Source organism: Urocitellus parryii, chromosome 11 (assembly GCF_045843805.1).
Source record: "Urocitellus parryii isolate mUroPar1 chromosome 11, mUroPar1.hap1, whole genome shotgun sequence".
NCBI lineage: Eukaryota > Metazoa > Chordata > Mammalia > Rodentia > Sciuridae > Urocitellus > Urocitellus parryii.
This window is the reverse complement of record NC_135541.1, coordinates 42,483,325-42,505,811: the sequence shown is the minus strand read 5'-3', so window position 1 is coordinate 42,505,811 and position 22,487 is coordinate 42,483,325.

Below are 22,487 nucleotides of genomic sequence, written 5' to 3'. Positions count from 1 at the left end.
ATGGATGATGTTTTTAAGATGCTAAAAGTCTAGCAATTACTTAATTTGTGCTTAGCAAACATCTTCTCCAAAATGATGCCCATATAGCAATATTTCATGCAAAGAAAAAGACAGCCCAGACCTTTAATTAAACAAAGATTAAAAGAAATTACTCTACCTGGAAAAAAAATGTACATAGAAGAATGAAACTCCAAAAAGAAAATGGAGCAGTAAATATGTAGTTGAAGTAGGTAAGAATAGGTAGTAGGGGTAAATATGCAGTTAAAAATAAAATAATATGGACTTTTAGAAATAATTATATTTTATGCAATTTATAACATAAATAGCAGCAAATTCCATGAAAATAGTAGGAACATGAGTGGAAAGGGGTAAAAATGAAGTCACACTGTTTTAAGACAGCTGCATTGCCTTCAGAGAAGTAAAATTTCCAATTTCATGGTACTTTAATAAGTCAAAAATAACTTCTAGGGCAACTGCCAAAATACTAATATAGACATATTTAAGTTAAAATGAATAGAAAAGCAAATATTGGATAATTCAAAAGTGAGTTTTTTCAGGAAAGAAGGAAACATGAAAGAGCATGGGAAAGATGGACCAAAATTAAAACAAATAACAAGCTAGTAAATGCAAATCCAAATATATTAATATTGCATTAATTAATATTATATTAAATGTAAATGGAAAAAAGTAAGAAAACAGATACTGTCTGATGGAACTAAAAAGGTTGTCCTCCTATACCCTATCTCCAAGAGACAATGTTTGAATAGAATATACAAAAAGAATGGAAAGAATGGAAAAACATATCATGTAAAAAATAACTAACAAAAAGCAGGCATATTTACATCAAACTTTCAGATAATAATGATTATTTGAGCTAAAGAGAGACTTTTATCATGACCAAAGAACCAGATCACAAAAAATATAAAGATCCTAAATTGATAAGCATGTAATGACACATTCAAAATATATAAAGCAAAACATGGCAGCAAAAAAGCAGAAATAGACAAATCCACAATTATACAAGATTTTAACATACCTCTCAGTAGTAGAACAAAGGCAAAAAAAATCACTAAGACTACAGAAAATATGAAAAATATAATTAACAAATTTAAAGTAATTGGCATCTATAATGCACTGAAACCAACAGCTGCAGATGATACAATCTTCTCAAGTGCACATGGATTTTTTTAATTGACCATGTGCTTGTACTCGCTTATCCAAAATAAAAATAATAAAATCTCTTTTAACAAAACACACATTTGAGTATCTCAAACCAGTCTGGCAGAAGCCAAAGCTTCCATGTATGAAATTCAACTGCCCTGAGGCTATCCCATAATGCAGAAGGCTAAGCTAGCCAAATGGAAAAGCAATGTGGAAAAGGACCTTGCCTTCAGAAACTTCAAGAAGTATCTAAAAATGACAGACATTTTCTATGAATCCAGTTCCAAAGACCATTTCACTGATATCACAAAAGAGACTATAAGTGAGAAATGACCAGCTGAGCCCAATCAATAACATCAAATCATAAGATTTAATAAATAGTTTTGATTTTAACCCACTGGGTTTCATATTGTTTTGTGATGTAGCATCAGGTAAATGAGTAAGTAGTACTGTGAGTATCCCCTGCTCCATTTATCCCCAAGGAGCAAGAGGGATTTTTTTTCCTTCATCTCCTGTAAAGAAAAAGTATCTTCCCTCAGTGTGCCTGCTCCCCAGACTTGGAATATCAATGGGGCATGAGGAAGACTTAGCAGGTTGATGTCTTTCTTCTCCCTAGGAATCTAGAGGATGCAGAGCTGTTGCTGCAGTAAGATTGGCCTGCATTCTTTGAATGGTTCAAGCAAAAATGTGTGACTGTTTCGCATGGATCAGATCGGGGCATAAATGTGAGAGAATGCAAAGCAATAGAGTTTCCTGGAGGGACAGCGACTGCTGCATTCAGGAGCCACTGTGGATATTAAGATTCTGAGGGGGGCGGAACCTGATCAAGAGATCCTGGGAACATGAGGACTAGGCACTCTCTGCACAGCTCACAGTTTCCCCCTGCAGCAGACAAGCTCAATGTTTGGGGACACAGAAGGACATTAATGTAAATTTTAAATTCATGGTGCTTTCTATTAGAAAGTTTCTGAACTGTCTAAAGTTCCGCTTGAGATGGGGGGAGGCTATCCTCCAATTAATAAACTATTTAAAACAAAATGGCTGTCTTATTTTATTCAACGAGCCCTGTTTTTTATTTCAACGTGACTATTTCATAGACATGAAATGTTATTTCAAGGAATCTTCACAAAAATACTAACACTTGTTTTGCTGATAGAATTCTTCGTAATTTTAATTTTCTTCATTACTCTTATTTTTCTTGTTTGATTTTTATAAAAATAAGTGTGCATCGCTTTTATAATAGGAATAAAGAATTTTTTTTTAATCCTAATCAAAATCAGAGGACTGAACAAAAAGATGGCTATGATATTTCCCAGCTCTAAAAATTTTGGGATACTAATAAACAATCAGAATTTGTCCAGATCATTTTCTCTATTTAGAGCCACGTTCCATAAAAGGAATTAGTCAATTCCTCTAAGACCCTGAGCTCAGGAAGTGCAATGACAGCCTACAGGAAGAATATATAAATCCCAAAGTCAAAAGGCTGCAGAGTCAGGAGGTGGCCTCCAGGCCATGAGGAATCTTCCTAAATATGGTTCCTAGACACACTTGAAAACTTTATCAAAAAGAAGTATTTTATGTTAGAAGGAAATTGGGTCAGGAGGCCTCTTTCTCTACAATTGTTGCCACACAGCCTGTGACCAATGTGAAAACAATTTGGAGCCCAGAGAGTTTAGCTAGTGCTGTTCCTCATCTTCCCCACATTATTGAAACACCACCTCAAACATTGGCTCATTTTCCTCTTTCAATAGCAATTCCTGATTTTGCTATGGATCTTATTTCCTTTTATTGAGCATTTTCTTGAGTTATTATGCTTATTGTTTTATTGAATTCTTATGATGGGTCAGTGGCCATTGATACATAATTATTTGCTTATTTTAATGACTTGTATGGCTTGGAAGTGATTTGTCCTCCAAAGGTTCATGTGTTGGAGGTTTGGTTCTCAGTGTGGCATTTTGGGGAGGTGGTGGAGCCTCTAAGAGGCAGAGCTTAGGGTAAGATGATTGGGTCAGCAGAGGCATCTTCCTTGGAAGGGATTAAGCAGTCCTCAAGGGACCTCTGTTAGTTCCAGAAGAAGCGCTAATAAAAGAGCAAGACTGGTCCCTCTGCACTCTGGCTTCCTGTCTCACCCTGTGATCTCTCTTTCCTGCAAAGCTCCTACCATTGTGATTCCACTCACCATGAGGAACTCAGCGAGCCAAGATGATGCCTACATCATGCCCTTGAACCTCAGAAACCATAAGCTAAATAAAATTCTTTTTCTTTTTAACTATATTACCCATCCTTAGGTATTTTGCTATAGCAATAGAAAACATACTATTTGGGACGAGAGAGAGTGGTAGAATGCTTGCCTAGCATGCTTGAGGCCCTGGGTTTGATCCCCAACCCCACAAACAAAAACAAAGTAATGCAACAACCTTCTCATTTTCAGAATGAGAAAACTATAGTTCAGTGAGATTTAGTTTTTGGCCCATTGTCCAACAGATAGTGAGTGAATGAATTGGGATTTAAAAACACTAGGGCTGAGGTTATAACTCAGTGGTAGAGCATGTATTTAACATGCATGAGGCCCAGTACCAAAAAGCAAGAAAAACCACCTATCTGACTCCAAAACCTGTGCTTTCTCCAAAACCCCATGGTGCACAAAAATTAGAACTGTTGCTCTAGAACGTGGTTCCTAGTGACACGGCTGTCTGGTCTCTGAAGGGTTCATCTGCTGCCTTCCCTGATCCAGCACCTTGGAAGAAGGTGTTGGGCTTTGATGCTGTGACATTAGCATGACATCCACTTTGGGACATTCAGCCTGGGGGTTTGATCCCATGCCCACCTGCCTTTGTGACACATGTTGCAAATTAAAAGTAGGAAACCAGGAATGGTTTAGTCATACTTGTTAAACATTTATGATGCCAGTCAGGAAAGACGTTGACCTTCAAATTAAGAATTAGAACCACACATTCCATAAAAGGAATTAGTTCAATGAGAACAAAACCAGTGCAGCCAGAGATTGGCTTCTGGGCGCCCACAGCAGAGGCAAAGAGTAAGCTGTGGCTAAATGATATATTTCCTCTGGCTTTCGCTATTTATGGTGCAGCGCCAGGGTGGTGCGGTCTGGTCTGTACATATGTTTTTCATGAGAGAAGAGGGGACCCAGGCCATTTTCTGTACTTTCAAAGGCAAAAGAAATCAGAAGTGGTTTGCAACAGGAAAGGTGGACCGCTGTTGCTCCTGTGTCTGACAGCTGCCGCAGTGTGTGACTTCAACTGTAAAAAGCCTGGTAGGCTGGAGAATAAGCCAGTTAATACAGGCCTGCTTTGGACATCATTTCTTTAATATATTTTTTATGGAAGTAAAATATGTATAGCATAAAATTTACGATTTTAATCATTTTTGGTATACAGTTCAGTGGCAAAAGTACATTCCCAGTGTTATACAGCTATCACCACACTTGAGTTCCAGAGCTCTTTCTTGATCCCAAATGGAAATCCTCTGTCCATTTCTCTCTGTGTCCAGACCCTGCTAGCCACTAATCTACCTATGAATTTGCCTATTTTGGACGTTTTCTATGAATGCAGAGATACACTAAGTGGTCTTTCATAGCTGGCATCTTTTTTCACTTAACTTCATGTTTTCAAGCTTCATTTGTGCCACAGCATAAATCGGACTTTATTTCTTGACTGAATAATATTCCATTGCTTGAATAGACTGTATTTTTTCTGTGTATTTACCAGCTGATATACCTTTGGGTTGTTTCCACCTTTTGGCCAAGCAGCTCTTTGCTGTTTGTAGACTCTGTTCAAATCTCTTTGTCAGGTCTTGAGAAGGGTGGTAAGAACCACAGACATTTCCCCAAGTACCCCAGAGCTCCACACCCGTATATAGGCTGCCAGCTCCACCCTGATGGCTGAGTTGGTTTTAATTTCATCTTCTCAGAGGCCCCCTTCCTCCTTCCCACATTCATCCCAATTCCTGATGAGGTTGGTGGTTTTTGTTTCAATTTCTGTCCCCTCTCCTGGAATGTCAGCTCTTTAAGGATGACAGATAGACCCCACCTGTTCCATCTGCTTAGTTGTTCTCGGCACTAATGACACTGCCTGCCACATAGTAAGTATTTAATAGACACTCGAGCCTTTTAAGCCAGATCCCATATTCTTAGAATGTGCTAACCCCAGATATGCATCCAGCTCACCCCCACCCATCTCCTTCAAGTCCTTGCTTCCATGGCCACTCCTTTGCAAGACATACCTGAAAATCCTGTTTAAAATTGAGGGGACAGGAGTGGATGAGAATCTTCTTTTCTTATACTTCTGATAACTCTCTGTGGAGTTATTTTTTTTTTCTCCTGAGCACTTTCCCCACCACCTGATGAAGCAGCCTGTTTGCTGCCTGCCTCTTAGTTCTAACAAGGCACTCCTGGAGGGCAGAGGATTCCATCTGTCTTGTTCATAGCTGCAATCCACTCCCTGGACCAATCGCTGGGCAAACCAGTGCTCAATGAATATTTGGTGAGTGAGTGAATAAATAAATGAAGGGGAAGACTTTTTCCACAGGGCAAGGAAATGTGGAAGTCTTTGTAAGATTTGTGGGGAGGAGTTATCATATTTGTGATGTTTATTTCCCCCCAAATATAAAAACTTTTTAGCCTTCCCAGATTTCAACCATCTGTCCTCTCCCCTCTTGTTTCTTTTCCTACAGGGCACAATAAGCTCACCTGTACAGCTTTTCTACCCAGTTTTCCAGAAAGCAAATACACATACTTTGAGTTTTTTGTTTTTTTTAAGGGCTGACTTCCTCAAACGGAGTTTATCCGCGTTACTCACATCAGTTTGCTTGTATGTCTCTTGCATGGTGGCTTTGGCTCTCACCTTTTACCCTCCTCTCTTTCTTTCTCTCTCTCTCTGTTACCTTCTGCCCCAAACTGACATGTAGACTTTGCCTACCCTTCTTCTCTTTGTAGGCTTTTTCCCTAAAGCTAGTAGTAGCTTGGGAAGAGGGTTTAACAAATGTAAAAGAACTACCGAATTTTTTCAGGCCAGGCACCAGATCTACTAAGAAAAATAGCTTGCTTCTATTTCTTGTTTACAACAATCCAGGATCTATGTTAGGACTCTGTGTGCTTCATTCTCACAAACAGAAAAGGAGTCAGGAGACATTATTATATCCATACGAGGAAACTGAGGTACATTTGAGTTGAGTGGAGGGCTTGGGGCTTAACAATTCTCAACCAGCGTCTAGACAACTCACTTGTTCCTTCTGGTTGCATCTGTAGCTCCCTGAGGGCTTGCTGAATGCCCATGATCAAGGACAATGCTGTGATGAAAGTCAGGTATTGCTAATGGAAAAATTCTTCCGTTTTCCACTGTGCTATAATTCCTTCCCCAAGAAACAACTGGAGGAGACAAAATGCACAATGATTATTATAAGAACTATTATTCTTAACAATCTCTGGTCTATACTGGACTATGAACCATCTGTGATTCCCTGGGAATCCTCGGCAGGCCTTGGAATCAAGCCCAACATCTCCACCTTAGAATACATACTAGGACAGTTTCACAAATCTTAACCAAAGCTAAAGGCAGGCTGCCAGTCTGTCGATTTCTCAAACACACCTAGGCCAGAACATGTGGGGCTTTTATGAATACTGGCTTTGTGTCACTGAGTCCAACAGTGACCTAGACCTCTTGGGTTCTGTTCTAGTTTTTTCAGACTATCAGGAACTGATATACCTCCCTGATGTGTGTCCAAATGTTGTTCTTCTGACCTCCATCATGCTCCCCTAGAGATGCCTGTGATTCCAAACCTGCAATCATAGCAACTATTTTAGATTATTTCTATGTTTTCTGAGGAAATTGCCATAATTCCTCTTGACTGAGGAATAGGAAAAAAAAACATTTGTCATGTGCTGGGCTTTGTATAAGTTGTTTCTCATTTAATTGTGGCAACAATCCTAGGAGTCAGGTAGATAGGATTCCATCCCTTTTATAGAGTGATTAAAAATATTTGGAGAATTGAAGCCTAAGTCATTTAACAGTTTAAAATTGAACTTTTGATGAACTCATTTGACTGTAAATCTGCCATTTAAATTATTTATCTATTAATAATGTTAATATATTATAAAATACCTCAAAGTTAGCAACTTAACACAATACGCTTTTGTTATCTCATACATTGGCTGGGTTCTCTGCTAAGGCTGGAATTAAGGTGACAGTCAGCATGTTTCCATCTGGAGCTCAGGGACTCCTCCCAAGATCATCCCTGTTATTAGCAACATTCTATTCCTTATGGTTGTAGGACTGGTTCCCAATTTTTTTCAGGGTGTCAGCCCTGGCTTCTCAGCTTCTGGAAAGCCATTTATATTCCTTACCAAATACTCCCCTCTGGCTTCAAGCCAGTAATAGTGCATCAAATTTTTGTTCATGTTTTAATTCTTTTTCATGTCCTTCTGATACAAGGCAGAGAAAACTCTCTGCTTTTAAAGTGTGTGTTTGATTATATTCAACTCACCCAGGTATTTTCCCTTTTGCTATATACTATAAAAGTATAGTTTAAAAGTATACTATATGGCAAAAGTATACTATATGATGCAAAACAAAAGTCCTGGTGACTTTCCTGTAACCCACAATCTTCCTAAAAGAGCCAGGAACAAGCTTACACCTACTCTTATTACTCTCTCCTCCAGTGTCATGAGATACTTCCATTTTCCCCAAGAACTAGCAGAATTGGGCATCGACTGACACCAGTAACAATTAGTTACCCAACATATTTGATGATGAAGGAGGTGAGGGAAAAATAACAGTTGACTTTTTTGTTGTTGTTGTTTTCAGTACTAGGGATTGGACCCAGGGGCACTTTGCTACTGAGCAAACCTCTACCTTCTTGGTTTTTATTTTGAGGTAATGTTACTGAGGCTGGCCTCAGAACTTGTGTACCTCCTGCCTCAGCCTTCAGAATAGCTGGGATTACAGGTGTATGCCACTGTACCCAACAAAAGACAACTTTTAAATAGGTTTGCAAATTTATTAGAAACTAGAAGAATTTACCTAGAAACAGCATTCAAAATTGTTTTTCTTACCTTATTGAAAGATATATTTGCTACCAAACTTCCTTCTATAATTATTATATTTTTACTGAATGTCAGATAAACTCTAAGCTGCAAGAATTAAAGCTTTGTGTTGGTGCTCACACATGGAGACTTGAAATAGTCTGAATAGCTACCAGCCATTGGTGTTCATTGTGATTCAGAGCTGAGGCTATGAAGATCTCTGCCATTGGCACAAAGGACAGTGCTGTCAGAGAGCTGTGGGCTCAGCGGTCCCACCCAACAGGACACACAACTTGGTGCGACAGAACATCTGCCTCCGATTTCAATAACTGTTCATCCAGGAGCATGCAGAAGACAGGTGTTCTTATTTAGGGGAGCAGAAGGATCCTATAACAAACACTCTAAAGTACAACGCCATGCCCTAATGGAACACGTTAGCCAGGAAGAACTTTCTGTCCACCCTAGGATTCCCCTGCCATCTCTCAAATCAACAATTGAATAAACGTTTACAGCTGCTAGTTTTCCAAATGGTTCTCCTCTATAGCCTTTCCTGAAAATCCAGAGTACTTTGTTTCCAACTCTGTAAGAGACTGTGAATCTTTTTAGTTTATATTGTTGTTTTTTTCTTTTCCTTTTCCTTTTTTTTTTTAATCACCTCTGCAAGACTTACTTTCTTGAATGGGGAAACTGTGCCTTGCGTGGTCTTATACACTCAACATCTGACTTGTAACAATTGATTAATAAAGTATCTAATGACTCACCCACCACTAGTCAATTCAGTATATTCTATGATTTTTTTTCCCCTGTTGTACAATTTTATTTCTGGTTCTCCTTTAAGAGCAAGGTCACCTATTTATGAGTTAATGGGTTGAATTAAAGTCCTGATTCACAGAGGGAGCTAACCAGTGACTTAGCTTCTGTCTCTGCTTGAAGTCTCAGTACGAGCTGGCTGGAAGCATCTGGGATGCATTTATAAGGATCTAGTGAGAGCAACAAAACCACAGAGAGGAATTGGAAAATTCAAACAGGGACTGAAAAATAGCCAAAGAAATGTTGAGCTCCAAAGAAAGGTTCTGTTTGGGAGCCAACAACTTCTTGTACCACTCAGATCCATTTGTTCTCTCTTATTATCTGAAGCTCCAAGAGTACAGTTAACTTCATTTTTTTTTTTTTCAAGAAGATGCTCTAACTCCTTCTCGGAGAAGACAAGTACAAGTCTAATAATGCATATTTAAGAAGGCAGACATTTGTGATCTGGAAGACTAAAACAAGGGCTCATAAAACAAGCTACAGTTTCATTACTGCAGTTTGTCTAGAGAGCACAGCTGACATCATCCTCTCCCTCATCAGCTGTCCACTCTAGATTCCCCTCAGCCTTGTCTAACAGGTCAGCTGGGCTGGGTGATTTGTCTTGCTGGAGTGACCCAGACCCTAATCCCTAAGGAGTCTGGCCACTTAATTGCTCTACCCCTGTTCAGTAAGTTTGTTGTAGTTACTCATAAATAGTCATTACCAGGCAAGGAAGTATGAAGAGAAACCCCCAAGATTTCTGTAGATTCCACACATTTTCCCCAGTGTGGAGTCACCTTTCTCTTTATAAGTGATGGGATAAGCCACCACAGCCGCGCAGTAACGCTCCTCCTAGCTTATTCCTCCACTAACTTATGATGAGCCCAAAGTGATGAGCTGATAGCAGATATGGTAGGACTCCTATCATATCCACTGGAAAAAGTTTTGCTCTCACTATAGAATTAAGTTCTGTGACCCGGAAAAAGCTAAGATTAAGGGAATGAAGGCCGTTTCCACAAATGGATCACTGGGTATGAGTCAGATTGGCCTCTCTCACTTTCATCCCTAGTTTCCCAAAGCCATGTTCATTAGTTAAATAAGACAAAGTACCATCGGTTCAAGGTAAATGCCATGTCTACAAACACTGTCCTGCCAGAGAAAGCACTGTCCTACACCTATAGCCATGCTGAGTCTTCAAAGGCCACCCCACTGTTCTACCAGGCTGATGGTTTCTAGGTGATATGAGACATAGGAGGACTGCTAAACTCACAATCACTAAGTATTGTCATACTTTCTTTGCTGAAAAGAGGTTCTATAATCAGAAGCAAAGCCCTATGGGAACCACACCAATGAATAGGACTTTCTGTAAGCTTTCAGATGGCAGTTCTGGGGAAGGCAGAACTTCTGTGGAATGTACATCAATTCCAGTAAAGACAAATGACTTCAGCAACTTCCTTTCCAAGGTGAAAGAGTTTTGATGTCATGTGACCCACCACCAAGTGGCTTCCTAGACTCTCTGAGTCATTATTCCTCAGTCTTCACTGCTAAAGAATTTGCATTTGCAGTGACAGGGCTAGAATGGCCTTGGTGCAGGAGAGCTTCTGTGGTCAAGACATGTGCATCCTACATACCTGTCTCCAAGTCTCCATCTAGTAACCACTCAAGCACTGGTTCCAAGAAAAGAATATAACAGTCATCCTAAGCCCAGGTCAGACCGCCCCCCCTGCATTGGTTTTCCTCTGGTGGCATGAAATATGAGACATGGAGAACATTCTAACAATTATCCTCCTGTTCATGCTGATTCACAAATCCTGCAATTCCTTTGGATTAAGGATTTTTCTTTTCAGAGCCAGGCTTATAAATTTCAGAGTTTAACTGAGACCTGGCTCTGATTATCAGCCATGAGCTAATGAAGAATAGTAAGGGTGAGTCTTTAAATAAAAAGTGATATTATGAAGTTCCTCATCTAGGTAAAATGATTACATGGACTCCAGGGAAGGTGAGGTTGTTCTCTGGGGAGATTAAAGGTGCTGATTATATAGGCTAGAGGACTCCACAAGAATTTGAGGATTCAAGATTCTCAGGTTTGTTTACTAACTCTTACCATGCCAGGTCTCATGATTCTACTTTTTTTTTGAGGAGGTCCTGACTTTGGCATAGAAGATTCACACAGACTGTACAGGTGCCTCCTTGGTAGCTCAGTGACCCTTAGAATCAGTTCCTTGGCATGCTTTTCATCACAAAAACCCACAAAAGGAAAAATGAGAAGGAGTAATCTGACTAGCTCATTCTGCCTTTCCTTCGTTTTTTTGCTCTTGGCTTGTTCTATTGCAATTGAGGAACTCCTGCAGAGGCATAAGCCACAGCACCCTCCTTGCAAAACTGCCTAACCTTAAAAGGGACCAAATGTCTGGACACGATATAAAACAGGAAGAGACCATGATATAAAACAGACGCGTAACAACTGACTCTTACCTCAGGTATGGAAGGTAATTCATGTTCTTTGGAGAAGAATGGAGAAGAAAGAGCCAATGAGACTGGAATTCTGGAGAACTCTTGGAAATTTTCTTCTGATTATCATGAAAATATGTTCAGAGATCCCTTATTATTTTTAAAATCAAGAAGTAAAAGTCACAACGCATTTTTATATAATTCTACCTACCCTAAAAACAATTTTTTTCTTCCACTACCATTGGACAGCAATGGCATGAAAATAAATACACAGAAATTTTAAAATACAATTCATTTAAATAATTTTTGTCTGTTTTACATTTTACTATAGTTTGGATTTTAAATATCCCTGAAAAAAATCCATGTGCTAAAAAACTTGTTCCCTGAAATGGCATTATTGGGAGACTATGGAACCTTCGAGAGGTAGAGCCTGTGATAGGTTATCAGGTGGTCAGGGGCATGCCCTTGAAGGAAAGTGTGAGACCTCGTCTTTCCCTCTTCTCCTCTTTCACTTTCCTGCCATGAAGAGAGTGACTTTGTGTTGCCCACCATTGCCATCACACACCTCTGCTTACCAGAGGCTGAAAAGCAGTGGGCATCTATTCATGGACTGAAACCTCTGAAACCATGAGCCAAAACCATCTTTTTTTTTCCTCTTGAAGTTGTTGATCTCAGGTACTTGTTGTATTGATAATGAACAGCTCACTCACGTGCTTTAAACACCTAGCAGCCTCTGATGTAAGACAGAGGCAGAGGAATACTGCAGGGAGTGTCCACACTGGTGTGGTCTTTGGGCCTTACTAAAATAATTACATTTTTACTTTAAAGTATTAATTGAAAAAGCCTATAATCCCCTATGTGCTTCTGTATATAAAAGCCATGGGATTATATATTCTAGAGGAACTTGAGCCACATATTTTAATGATCAATGCATATAGTATAACAAACTTGGTAAGCATTTGATTACTGTTTACTGAACTAGATAATGAGAAAGTCAGTCCATTCAAAGGGCCTGGAACACTCATTTCTATTTTCTCTTGCTTTACCCATTTGAAGTCTTGATACTACATCAATATACATTATATTTATTGAGTGATATTCGCATAGGTCTTCCCAATTTTCCTCATAGCTCTTCTTCAGTGCAGTAAATACAAACAGTGAAAATTGCATGAATTCATAGATAAAGGATAGGCCTACAAATCATTAGTTTAGTAAATAAGTTGGGACATAGATGGATTTCATTTAGAGTACCTTGAAGGATCCATAATGTTGTATCATGTCAATGTTCATAGATTTCCAAAAGTGATTTGTTTTTCTTTTAAATGTGTGAAAAAGACAAATACCAGCTTACATTTTTTGTAGGCTCATTTGACAAATGGCTCACACTGGATTCATTTTTTTTTCCCTACCATGTGAGAAATTTTCCTGTTGATAGCATTTTTTTCTTGCTACTGTCTTACTTAATATGTTTCAGTATGTACTAGTCAATTTTGTTTGTTTGGTTTGGTTTTCTGCTTGTATTGTTTTGCTTTGTTTGCTGCTGTGACAAAAAATAAAAATAAAAAAACTGACAAGAATAATTTTAAGGACAAAAAATTTGGGAGGGGGGGGGGTTCATAGTTTCAGAGGTCTCAATCCATAGACAGCTGGCTCCATTTCAGTGGGATGTGAGGTGAGGCAGAATAACATGGCAGAATAATATGAAGGAGGAAGGCAGCTGGGAACATGGCACCAGGAAAAGAGAGAGAGAGAGAGAGAGAGAGAGAGAGAGAGATTGATTCCATTATTCCATTCACCAAATACAACATATATACCCCAAAGGCACTCCCCCAATGCCCCACCTACCTGCCTTCGGTTACCACTCAGATAATCCCCATCACGATTAATGCTGGACAATTTGAGATGGGTTAAGGCTATCTTTGAAATTTTCTTCTGATTATCATGAAAATATGTTCAGAGATCCATGATTATTTTAGAAATCAAGAAGTAAAAGTCACAACATATTTTATATAATTCTACCCCCAAAACAATTTTTTTTCTTCCACTATCATTGGACAGCAATAATCCAATCACTTCACCTCTAAACCCTCTCTCATTGTCTCAGACATGAGATTTTGGGGGACTCCTCATATCTAAACCATAACACAGTTCATAGTTAATAGCCATGGAAAGGTATACCTGAACTTTCAAACCTCTTGACATACTGAGCAGGGGGTTCAACATCATGGGAAAGAACTGGAAATGAGCCAGTAATGGTCTGAGTTCAAAATAACGAAAGCATACTCTTATATCAGGATTCACTATGTTTGATATAAGTTGAACATAAAGTTTTAAAGTTGATTTTTGGAAGAGTCAGTGGTCAGGGAAATTCTTAGAGAACTCCATGGGAATGGAAAAGAGTCAATAACAACAATAAAGATTGAAGAGAAGCAAGATTTTAGTTATCAATGAAAGAAATAGAGTTTCTCTTCTGTAGTGACTTCAGACAGGAATTCTGTAATATTGGTGCCTCAGGTGGGAAGTGATGCTAGGCACATAATAGCTGGTGGAGTCAAGGGCTTCTTGATAAGCAAGATGGACAGGATCACAGTTCAGGCCCCTCAGTGAGACCAATCCCATCTACATTTAAAGCTGTTAGTTCAAGATGGTACACAGCTGAATTTTCTTATTGTACATAAAGCTAAATGTACCTAGATTCTTGAGAAATGGGGGGAGTCTGAATATAGACATCTCAAATTGTCCATGCCTGCTCAGGAAAAAGACTGAAGGATCAGTTGTTTAAGTTCATTGAATTGCCCTTGAAATTGTCTAGCAATTATCAGATTCTTTTTATTTATTTCTCATTTAACCCAGTGTTGTAATGTTATGATGTGCTGATTAAATTTCTCAACATCTTTGAAGTAAGAGCATTCACCCAAATTGAAGATAGTCCCAGAAGTAAGCATTGTATATTTCTATGTCCTATGAAGCTAACAACCTATCAGGGGATGCCAAAGAAAATTTCATAGGTTGAACTTTCTCTTTTTTAGTGTAGACAGACAAAAATATTTTAGCAGTGTTCCTTTCACCCACACTTTTCCTCCAATTGAATTTTTTAACACTAGATTTCTCTTCTCTCCTCTATGGAAGAAGTGATCAACATTCTTTCTCCCCTGAAGTGAAAAACCTTCAAGGACACTCAGGCTGCTGGGTTCCTCATCTGTGTCTTTGAGAACCAGTGTAATGTAACTCCATGGAGCAGAATGCTGTAGGGAGGACACAAAAGGGTACTCCTCACAGTTCTGCTGCAGACTCATGGAGTAACCTCAAAAAAAGTCACTTTCCTTTTCAAGGTCACGGTTTTCTCATCTGTCACAAGAGGGGGCTCAATGAAGAATTGATAAGCTCGATTTACCACATAAATGTCCTTCAAGTCAAAGAGCAATTTGAGGTTTAGATTTCCTGGAGTCATCTTATTTACTCCATCAAAGACTAGATTTTCTGAACATAAGTATGTTTGATGAGTGTGGAAAGTAATTGCCAACTTTCTTGAAATTTGTGAACTTAGATTCTAAGTTTGCTTTGGTATATTGAAGGAACTCTGGAAGAACTCATTTGCATTTCCCTCCTCAGTGTCCTGAGTGATTAGAAACACGTCTCTTGGGTAGACAAATCACTTCATCCCCATAAATGGGTCATTCTCTGTTGCTCCTCTTTGGGAATAGCCTTTCTGCTTAAGAATATTTTAAGAAGAAGTGAGAGAGATTCCATGCCTGTGCCTTTAATACTCTGCCTCCCAGGTCCAATGGACCTTTAGCAAGTGTTCAATTTGAGAGAGAATCAAGGCATTACTAAGGCATTTTGCCAATGAGTATACATTTTAATTCAGTAATTAGTGCTTCTCAGCCTTTTATTATCCTCAGTATGGCTGGAAGAATGTGAATTCTTCATATAAATGGTTGCCCAATGGTTTCCCTTTTTCTCTCTCTTTTTTACATGCCCTAATATATAAAACTTTGAAAAGTATGAAAGCATCTTCCAGGCAGCTTAACTCTTCCTATATTGGGTCAAAATGTTTCCAAGTTGGCAAAAGGTCAACTTCTAGAGCCCTTTAGAATATAGTTGGAAGGAGAAAAACTTATGTGATATCAGATGCTGCTAATCCTCAGCTCCTGTCTACAGCAGACTGTTTTCAGTAGGGATTTTCTTCTTCTACTGCTGCTGTCACTATTGTTGTTGTTATGCCGCAGCGATAGCAATACCAAAATTGCATTCTACTTTATGCAATACTCTTCCCCAGACCGCATGCTCGCTGGAGTTCAAAGGGTTGAACGAAATAGTGATTTGCTGGATGCCCTCCATTTCTCCTCCAGATCCACTCTCCACCTTTTTGCATCATGTGATTCAGGAAGCTGACCTGTAGGAATTCTATTAATGGGCTGACTGTTCTCTAATTTCCAAATGGGTTTGGCCAGTAAGGAATGCCAGCAGGAATTCAGAAAGCAAGAGCAGAGTGAGGGGGAGGCTTATTGCCTTGCTTTCTCACCATAAGGTTAGGGTTTGGCTGGTTGCTATCAACCAAAGGCCTCACCCCCTATCAGGCAGGTCTCTTTTCACACTCTGGGTGTTAGTAAGTGCTCCCTCCACTAGCCTACCAAGCTACCTTCCTCCTGATAATACTGCACTATTCTTTGCAATTTATTTATATCCAACCATACCCTTGAAAATAGTCTCTTTATTAACCTTTCTCCATATGATCCAGATTAAGTTTGACATGCTTCTCCTATCAGGACCCTATCAATATACATTGTCTAAAAGGGATTAACTCCACATGGACAGGGCTCTCCATTCTGCATTATTTGTTGCTGTATTCCAAGCACCTAGAATGATGCCTGGCACAAGTTAGGCACTTAAAACATTGTTGTTGAAAGAAGTACTGTTTTCCAAAAATGACTTTAGCACAGGTTTTATGGGGTGTAAAAAAAAAAAAAAACTTTTACAATTTTAGAGGTTTTCTTTAGGAAAAAAAGCCTTACAAATATTTGGCTGTCACAAAGTTTACAGAAATTTTAGATCTGATTACTAAGGTCCCTCCCTAGACCTTGAATGGGTACCATGCAAATGAAGGGCTCTGAAGCTTAAGCTTTTCAACTTCAACCTGGCTCCTCTGGAATCATACTTCAGAGTTTCAAGAAATCTGTCAGTCACCTGTAGAGAAATGTGAAGAAAATAGCAGGGTATAATCTAGTCCAAGTAATATGCCCATAGGTGGGAATTCCACTCCTCTGTCATCAAAAGATCTGACAAGAACAATTTTAGAGTAGGAAAAGTTTATTTGGTGCTCACAGTTTCAGAGGCCTCAATCCATAGATGGTTGATTCTGTTGCTGTGGGCCTGAGGTGTGGCAGAACATCATGGTAGAAGGACATGGAGGAGGAAAGCAGCTCAGGACATGGTATCAGGAAGCAAAGAGAGAAAGAACTCTGCTTACTGGGGACAAAATAGGCACACTAGCAGTAACCCATATTCTCCAACTACACACTACCTGCATATGGTTACCAGCCAGTTGATCCATGTCAGTGGATGAAGCCATGGATTCTGACACTTCTCATAACCTAATCATTTCACCTCTGAAAATCTTTGCATTGTCTCACATACAAGCTTTTAGGGAACATCTCATATTCAAACCATAACAGCTATGAACTTTGACACTCAATAGAAGATAACCACAAGAGCTTTGGTACTTCACCGACAATACAAGAAAAATGGGTATTTCCTCAGGACACTGTTGGGAGGATTGTCTTAGATACGTAGGGAAAGGGCCTGGAGTACAGTTGGTGCTTGGTGATGGTTCAGTCTTGCCATGGTCAAGGTGTGTCACCAGAAACCTCTCTTCCAGTCTTCCCCAGGCCTGCTTCCTACCTGTTAGGATCAATGAGTTCCCTAACAACAAACCTACGAATCTGCTACTTCAGATCATTGACCTGTTCCCATCGGCCCAGGAGCCAACATTTGCACAGTGGAAAATCCCATCTCTCGCACAGTTTGCCTGCTGCAGAACACCCAGCCCTGTTTGCTCGGGATTCCTTTATGTCATCAGCCATAACTCAGATAATTCTCTGTGGAGCCATTTAGATGCTGCAAGCAAATTGTTTCATTGCTTTCTCAGAGGAAAATTTCTCTCCATATTTCATTTTCTAAGTGATCCTCAAAAGCATGTCAATGGCCTTCTCCATAAACATTTTATTATAAGGTTGAGCAAACCACATTTTAGAGCCCAAGCTACTTTTTAAAATTCTGTATTCTCTGTTCTTAATGTTCCCTCTTCCAGTTACTCAAATATGAATTATACCCAAATCCTTGCTTAAATAATGCAAACTCTATGAAGACAATACTGCATTTGCTTTATTTAACATTGTACTCTCCGAATAAAGTATATTGCCTCACATGTAGTAGATACTCAGTAAATTTTTGAATTAATAAATGAATGATTGAGTATGGCATGCAGAATGGAAAGATCTAGGGAACACAAATTATAAGGACAAACTAAGAAACCAAATATGGAAAATATTTTATGCATATATATATGAAATATTTAATACCTACAAGTGTTAAATATCTTGTGAAGGAATGCATTCTGAGTTATTCAAGTTGAAACTGGTGAACATTTATCAGGAATTCTCTAAAAAAAAATCTTGCACTGAATCAAAGGTATAAGTTGGTTACCTTTAATTTTAATTCCAACATAAAAGAGCATGTGATTTCATAAATTTATGCTTCCTGGGTGTTAAGTAGTAGTCTGTGGCAAGTGGGGACTTAATTGACCTTGAAGCTTATTCCAGTTCCATTGTATTATCCTTGATTCTTTAACCAGGCTAAATTCTCTGATCCTCAGTTTCTCCACCTGCAGGGTGAGCATGATACTGACTTTACAGGATTACTGTGGATTAAATGAGATAATCAATTTAAGAGCCTTCAAGCACCACTCAAGTATTCATTAACTCCACGACAAATATTAGATTCCTACTCTATCACCAGCCCTCAAACTCACTCTTATTAATGAAGCTAGCACAGTTCAGAAATTTCTTAAGGATACAATATGTGAAGGAAGCAACACCTGCACTTTAAAAGAAGTGAATTCTCAGGTTGTCACTGGCCCTAACACTCTCCTGACTTTCAGCAGCTCTCACACAACATTTAGGCTCCTATTCTTCAGGTATAACATGACAACCCTAGACTAAATGGTCCCTTAGATCCTCCCATGTCCTGGAGATGTAGTATTATTTTAGAAAGTTCAATTCACCTGCATTTTGTACTTTGTGAATACTCATAGTAATTATTAGCTAAAAAAAAAAAAAAAACAAAAAAAACTTGCATGCCCCTGTTGGGTTTTCTAATCATTATAGGGAGGATCCTAACACGTGACTGAACCTGACTTGGTCTCATGAGTAATTATTGGGTACTTTGGGCTTTGTGAAATGCAATAGGCCGCATGGTATCCATTTGCCATAATCAACCTGTCTTGCCAGGTATGCTCTTTGAGGCAGACCTCGTCCACAATAACTTCATTTCCTGCTAGAATGAGACTAAAGAGTGAATACATGCAGGTATTAGGATAATATTTCAATTTTTCAAAAGAAAATACTCTTAAAATGGGCCTGGTATCCCTCCTGCTGCTACCTCCTTCTCTGAATCTCCCTCCAAAGCCCAGGAAACTCATTCCCTGATAAACACAGACTTCCTTAACCACGGGGGAAAACAGATCATTGGAGCCCCCTGCTTGGAAACGCTACAGTGCACTGGTGTCCCTTCCTAAAACCTGATTAGTTCCTCAAATAGAAAGCCTGATCCTTTTTCATCATATCTCCCCACCCTTGGACAGTTTTCAATACTAGTAATTTGAATAATAAAGCTGACATTAACATGGGGTGAGCTCTTCAATGGAGATAAAGAACAAGGGGTCAAGAAAAAGACTCCTTTGCCTCTAACTCGGAAATTAAACTACTCTCTCAGTTTGGGTCATAAAAGGAAGGGGAAAAAAAAAAAACAACTTTCACTCAACTGTAAAGGCAAAAGATTTGATTGATAGAGCTGTTATCCTTGGTTAGCTTTATAATGACTTCATTTGAGTGGGTTGATTTTAAGGAAAAACTGGTTTCAACTATATGCCTCTGCCTCCTCTCCTTGTTTAAGCTCAAGCCTCCTTCCCTCTGGCCCCAGCGCTCTCTCGAAGAGAGCTTCCATCCCTAATGAGTAGTGTTCAGGATGATTTCAGGCCTCCATCTGCAGATGTACTGACAGATCCTGGGTGTATCAAGCTTTGAAATGTTCTCGCCCAGAGTTTTCAATGAGAAACACGTGTTTCTGGCACTTGCTGTCACTTCAGTCACTCACAGGGTCTGCTACCCTGAGACTTTTCAGAGACTGTCTACAGACCCATATAACCCCAACTCCACTTAGATACCACTGGAGCTTGGATCCAGGAGCTTGGATATTGCAGACTCAAAGAAAGGACAAACAGAGGCCCTTAATGTGAATGCTACCCACCCAAACGGACTTCTGGAAAACAATCCAAACCAGAAAACTGAGTCCTTGCATTTCAGTATCAAACACTGACTAAGCCCTCTCACTCTGAGGTCATTAGTAAACTGGAGGCAATTCCCATTCTTTTCACCTCAAGTCTATATTTTTAAGCAGTTAATTATTATCTTTATTTTATAATGAAGGGACTGACGCTCTGTCCTTTCACCACATTATAGTGTGCTCCGAATGAGGTCAGGTTCCCAGGTCTGTATGTCTTTGGTGAAGTCACTTCTTTCTTTGAATCATTTCTTTTCTCTACATTGATGAGAACAATCCTGCAGACTGGCTAGTCCCATAATGCACCAAGGAGGAAAATTCCTCCCTCATCTGACTTAAAAGAAATTATGAATAACTATCTCTCATAACTAAAGGTAGTTAGCATTAAGATTAAGTAGTTATTCAGTAGTTATCAATAACTACCTCTCATAACTAAAGGTAGTTAGCATTAAGTTAGCATTAAGATAGCATTCAGATTGCTCTTCAGCCAAATTTAAAATCACCAGTCATGCAAGAAAAAATTCCTTTTAACCACTAAGAATCCATCTTGCCCATGATCATGGCTGCTCATAGCTTTCAGAAGAAAGTTCAAAGTTCTTACCTTAGCCTACCAGGCCCTTCATTGCTTAATTTCTACCTACCTCTCTCCTTAATCCACAGGAGCAGGACTGAGCTTCTGCACCACTCCCCACTCCCACCAGTAACTACTTTCCCAGTGTATGTGCATTTCCTCAGCCTGCAGCCACTTCTCCCATGTGTTCCTTCCGCAAACTCAAAGCTACCTTTAAAATACAGCTCCCCAGTCTCCTGGGAAGCCAACATTTACTCAAGCTTAGTTTAAGTGCCTCTCCTATGTTCCCCCCCCCACACACACCATGGGGAATCTTGTTCATAGCAATGCTTCTTAGTGGCTGATTGACTTGTTTTGCCCCCTCATCAGATTTAGAGCTCCCTTAGAACAGGACTACATTGGCCTTTGTCCGTCACAGCAACCCAAGTGATTAATAAATGATTCTGAATGAGTAAATGATTAAGGCAATGGTTAAAAAGCAAAATGGAAAATAATTTCTATTTTTTGAGAGGCCATTTTCAACCACAGTAGGATTTTGCCTACCTGTACAATTATACATACTGCTCCTTGCTGTTACCTCCCACTTCTTCCCTTCTTAAAACAGAAGGAATATTATCCAAATCCATTTCATGATTACCTTTGATACGCTAAAGTTTAGCATTATGCTCCCAATTTTCACTGACGATTGCTATAAAAAAAATCTAAAAATTTAGTACTGTATTTCTTCTTATAAATTCCCACACTAGGAATTTCTTGTAGTGTGGGCCAATGCTTAATTTCCCCTAATGAATGGTATCCTTTCTTCTCTTTGACAATATAAGCTATTTAAGCAAGTATAATTTCATTTTCACTTTAGAACTTTCTTCAAGGAAGTTCAAAGCCAAATTTCTTGCCCAAACAATATCCATTATATAAACATTCTTGTTTGCATATTTAGTCTTACTTTATTTTCTGATCTACTTTAATTTAACCAATATTTACTGACACTTTATTTTTTGCACCAAAGTGTTCTAGAGGCTTGGAGTACACCAGTTAAGAAAACGATAACATTCTACCCCTGTGGAACTAACCTGGTTTGCAGGTATGATTTTCGTGTACATCATGCACATCAATTCCAAATACATACAATCTAATGTTGATGTTTGTATTCATGAATACCTGATTCCTTCTTTTATAATGTATTCATTATAATGTATCTCTCATCTAAATTTCATAAATGCTGACTTTCACAGATTTGAAATCTATAAGAAAAACATAAAATGTTGGTGGAATTAAAATCAGCTCACTTCTGACTTTCTTAAATAATGGTAATATAAAGTTTATAGGCAGCTTCAGTAATCCCTAATCAGCGTTTCTAACACATTAGCAGTTGGTGTCTGGAGTCTGACATTTGCTGTGAATGAGTGCCTGACAGCTTTTGTTGTAAGTTTGGGCTGCTTTTGCCTAGCAATTTGCCCCCTGCTGTCTGGTGGGAGGGAACTTGACTCCAAAATACCCTTCATAGTGTCACTGTCAATCTCCCAACCCCACCCCTGAACTCACCCCTCCCCTCACATTAACTACCCTGAAGGCTTCCTAGCTACCAATTAGGACTGACTTGTTCTGTGATGGTAGAGGACTCCTCCTGAGATGCTGAGATGCACCCACCAGTCTCCAACAACCTCTAGGGTGTTTGGGGTGTGTTTGTTTGCTTGCTTGTTATTTTAATTCAGGACCTTATCAAGACAAATTGAGAGGTGAACCTATATAATGAACTAACAATATACAGTCTGAGAAATGCATAATGAAGCAAAATGCATATTCAACTGTACATTTTATACAATGGATACTTGATAGTTATGTCCTTTTCATCCTTTTTTCCAAAGGTTTAGCGAAAACTTAAGAGAGGGAGATGGCTAAGCAAATGAGATGGGTTTT